We start from the raw sequence: 5245 nt of genomic DNA on the forward strand, positions 1-5245 counted from the left end.
TGATTCTGTAATGGTGGATATGTGATATTTACATATTTCCAAACCCATATAATGTACAACACTAAAAGTACCCAATTAAAATGCAGATTTTGGATGATATTGATGTGCCGTTGTAGGTCCATTGATTGTAATGAATGAATCACTGATGTGTGGATGTTGATAGTGGGGGGTGGGGAGGGGTTGGTCTGTGGATGTGTTTCGTAGAAAGCAAGTATAGGAACTCTATACTTGATACCAAGTTTTGTTTCTCACATGAAACTCAATATAAAGGTTGTTTTGTTTTGTTTTTGTTTTTATTTTTTATCATTTTACTTTATTTCATCATCACAAGTGTACTCTTTAATCCCCATCCACTATCTCTCTCATCCCCCAGCCTCCCCTCTCATAAGCATTAGTTTGATCTGTCTAGTTAAGTGTCTGTTTCTTGGTTTCTCTCTCTTTTTCCTTTGCTTATTTGTTTTGTTTCTTAAATTCCACAGTTCCGCATATGAGTGAAATCTTAGGGTATCTGTCGTTCTCTGACTGACTTATTTCACTTAGCTTTGTATTCTCTAGCTCCATTCATGTCTTGCAAATAGCAAGATTTCATTATTTTTTATGACTGAGTAATAGTCTCACATATTCATATACTACTTATTCTTTATTCATCTGTTAATGGACACGTGGACCACTTCCATTGTTTGGATATTATAAATAATGCTGCTATAAGTATATAGGTGCATGTCTCTTTTTGAACTAATATTTCTGTATTTTTTTGGTAAATACGCAGTAGTGCAATTACAGGATCATAGAGTGCTCTATTTTTAATTTTTTGAGGAACCTCCCTACAGTCTTCCACAGTGGCTGGACACGATTTCAGTCCTACCAACAGTGCACAAGGGTTCCTTTTTCTCCACATTCTTGTCCATGCTTGTTTTGTGTTTTTCTGATTTTAACCATTCTTACTGGTATGAGGTGATACCTCATTCTGGTTTGACTTGCATTTCCTTAATGACTAGTGATGTTGAGTATCTTTTCATGTGTCTGTTGGCCATCTGGATGTCTTCTTTGGAGAAATGTCTATTCATGTCTTATGCTCAATTTTATTGAATAATTTGTTTTTTGGATGTTGAGTTTTATAAGTTCTTTATATATTTTGGATACTAATCCTCTGTTATGTCATTTGCAAATACGTTTTCCTATTCAGGAGGTTGCCTTTTAGTTTTATTAATTGTTTCCTTCTCTGGACACAAGCTATTTATTTTAATGTGGTCCCAAGAGTTTATTTTTATTTCCCTTGCCTCAGGAAACATATCTAGAAAAATGTTACTATAGACCATGTCAGATTACTGTCTTTGCTGTGTTCAAGGATTTTTATGATTTCAGGTATGACATTTAGGTCTTTAATCCATTTTGAATTTATTTTTGTGTCTGGTGAAAGAAAGTAGTCCGGTTTCATTCTTTTGCATGTGGTTATCCAGCTTTTCCAAAGCCATTTGTTGAAGAGTCTTTTTCCCATTGTATATTCATTACCCCTGTCTTAAAGATTAATCGACCATGTAATTGTGGATTTATTTCTGGGTTTTCTGCTCTGTGTCTGTTTTTATGCTCGCGCCATATTGTTTAATTGCTACCACTTTGTGATATAACTTGCAATCTGGAGTTGTGATAACTCCAGTTTTGTTTTTCTGTCTCAAGAATGCTTTGGCTAGTTGAGGTCTTTTATGGTTCTATACAAATTTCAGCATTGTTGGTTCTAGTTCTGTGAAAAATGCTGATAGTATTTTGATAGGGATGACTTTAAATCTGTAGATTGCTTTGGGTAGTAGAGAGATTTTAACAATATTTTTCTTCCAATCTATGGGCACAGAATGTCTTTCCAGTTCTTTGCATCATCTTGAATTTCTTTCATCAGTGCTTTATAGTTTTCAGAGTACAGGTCTTTCACCTCTTTGGTTAAGTTTATTCCTAGATACTTTTAAAAAAAAAACTTACATACAATAGCACCAAAAATAAATCTCCCTTTCTGCTGCTTTATTATTCATATTTTCAAATGCAACAGATTTCTGTACATTGATTTTCTCTCCTGCAACTTAGTGTTTTCATTTACCAGTTCTAAGTAGTTTTTTGGTGGAGTCTTTAGTTTTCTATATACAGAATCATGCCATATACAAATAGAGCTTTTTTCCTTTCTTAACATTTTGGATGTTTTAAAATTTTTATTTACGTTGTCTAAAATCTGTGGCTAAGCTTTCTGATCCCATGTTGAATAAAAGTGGTGAGGGTTGACAACCTCATCTTGTTCCTGACCTTAGGGGAAAAGTTCTCATTCATTTGAGGCCCTTATTATATTGAAATGTGTCCCCCCAGACCTGCTTTGCAGAGGGGTTTTATTAATAAATGAATATTGGAATTGTCAAATGCTTTTCCTGCATCTATTGAAATATTAATATTGTTTTTATCCTTCTTCTTATTGATGTAACATATGACAATCCTTCTTCTTATTGATGTAACATATTACATTGATAGATTTACGAACATTAAACCACCCTTGCATCCTAGGAATAAATCACATGATGATGATGTATGATTTTTTAAAAAAATATATTATTGGATTCAGTTTGCTATTATTTTGTGGAGGATATTTGCAACTATATTTATAGAAGATATTGGACTATAGTTCTCTTTTTTTGTGATTTCTTTTTTTAAAATTTATTTATTTTTATTTTTTATAAACATATAATGTATTTTTATCCCCAGGGGTACAGGTTTGTGAATCGCCAGGTTTACACACTTCACGGCACCCACCATAGCACATACCCTCCCCAATTTCCATAACTCCACCCCCCACTCTCAACCCCCCTTCCCCCAGCAACCCTCAGTTTGTTTTGTGAGATTAAGAGTCACTTACGGTTTGTCTCCCTTCCAATCCCATCTTGTTTCATTCATTGTTTTCCTACCCTCTTAACCCCCCATGTTGCATCTCCACTTCCTCTTATCAGGGAGATCATATGATAGTTGTCTTTCTCCGACTGACTTATTTCGCTAAACATGATACCCTCTAGTTCCATCCACGTCGTCACAAATGGCAAGATTTCATTTCTTCTGATGGCTGCATAGTATTCCATTCTGTATATATATCACATCTTCTTTATCCATTCATCTGTTGATGGACATCTAGGTTCTTTCCATAGTTTGGCTTTTGTAGACATTGCTGCTATACACATGTGCATGTGCCCCTTTGGAACACTACATTTGTATCTTTAGGGTAAATACCCAGTAGTGCAATTGCTGGGTCGAAGGGTAGCTCTATTTTCAACATTTTGAGCAACCTCCATGCTGTTTTCTAGAGTGGTTGCACCAGCTTGCATTCCCACCAACAGTGTAGGAGGGTTCCCCTTCTCCACATCCTCACCAGCTTCTGTCATTTCCTGACTTGTTAATTTTAGCCATTCTGACTGGTATGAGGTGATAATCTCATTGTGGTTTTTTGTATTTCCCTGATGCCGAGTGATGTGGAGCATTTTTCATGTCTCTGTTGGCCATCTGGATTCTTCTTTACAGAAATGTCTGTTCATGTACTCTGCCCATTTCTTGATTGGATTATTTGTTCTTTGGGTGTTGAGTTTGCTAAGTTCTTTATAGATTTTGGATACTAGCCCTTTATCTGATACGTCATTTGCAAATATCTTCTCCCATTCTGTCAGTTGTCTTTTGATTTGGTTAACTGTTTCCTTTGCTGTGCAAAAGCTTTTGATCTTGATGAAATCCCAATAGTTCATTTTTGCCCTCGCTTCCCTTGCCTTTGGAGATATTCCTAGGAAGATGTCCTGTGCAGCAACCTCTTTGACCTCAGCCTCTCCTCAAGGATTTTGATGGATTCTCTTCTCACATTGAGGTCCTTCATTCATTTTGAGTCTATTTTTGTGTGTGGTGTAAGGAAATGGTCCAATTTCATTTTCCTGCATGTGGCTGTCCAGTTTCCCCAACACCATTTATTGAAGATGGCTCTCTTGTTTCCATTGGACATTCTTTCCTTCTTTGTTGAAGATTAGTTGACCATAGAGTTGAGGGTCTATTTCTGGGCTCTCTATTCTGTTCCATTGATCTATGTATCTGTTTTTGGGCCAGTACCATGCTGTCTTGATGATGATAGCTTTGTAATAGAGCTTGAAGTCCAGAATTGTGATGCCACTGACCTTGGCTTTCTTTTTCAATATTCCTTTGGCTATTTGAGGTCTTTTCTGCTTCCATATAAATTTTAGGGTTATTTCTTCCATTTCTTGGAAAAAAATGGATGGTATTTTAATAGGAATTGCATTAAATGTGTAGATTGCTTTAGGTAACATAGACATTTTCACAATATTTGTTCTTCTAATCCAGAAGCATGGAACACTTTTCCATTTCTTTGTGTCTTCCTCAATTTCTTTCATGAGTACTTTATAATTTTCTGAGTATAGATTCTTACCCTCTTTGGTTCGGTTTATTTCTAGGTATCTTATAGTTTTGGGTGCAAATGTAAATGGGATTGACTCCTTAATTTCTCTTTCTTCTGTCTTGTTGTTGATGTAGAGAAATGCAACTGATTTCTGTGCATTGATTTTATATCCTGACACTTTACTGAATTTCTGTATAAGTTATACAGGTTTGGGGTGGAGTCCTTTGAGTTTTCCACATATAGTATCATATCATCTGTGAAGAGTGATAGTTTGACTTCTTTTTTGCCCATATGGATGCCTTTAATTTCCTTTTGTTGTCTGATTGCTGTGGCTAGGACTTCTAGTACTGTGTTGAATAGCAGTGGTGATAATAGACATCCCTGCTGTGTTCCTTACCTTAGCAGAAAAGCTTTCAGTTTTTTGCCATTGAGAATGATATTTGCAGTGGGCTTTTCTTAGATGGCTTTGATAATATTGAGGTATGTGCCCTCTGTCCCTACACTTTGAAGAGTTTTGATCAGGAAGGGACGCTGTACTTTGTCAAATGCTTTTTCAGCATCTATTGAGAGTATCATATGGTTCTTGTTCTTTCTTTTATTAATGTATTGTATCACATTGATTGATTTGCCGATGTTGAACCAAACTTGGTAGCCCTGAAAATAATCCCACTTGGTTGTGGTGAATAATCCTTTTAATGTACTGTTGAATCCTATTGGCTAGTATTTGATGAGAATTTTCGCATCTGTGTTTATCAAGGATATTGGTCTGTAGTTCTCCTTTTTGTTGGGATCCTTGTCTGGTTTTGGGATCAAGGTGATGCTGGCCTC

The sequence above is a fragment of the Mustela nigripes genome, chromosome 12 (genome assembly GCF_022355385.1).
Source record: "Mustela nigripes isolate SB6536 chromosome 12, MUSNIG.SB6536, whole genome shotgun sequence".
Lineage (NCBI taxonomy): Eukaryota > Metazoa > Chordata > Mammalia > Carnivora > Mustelidae > Mustela > Mustela nigripes.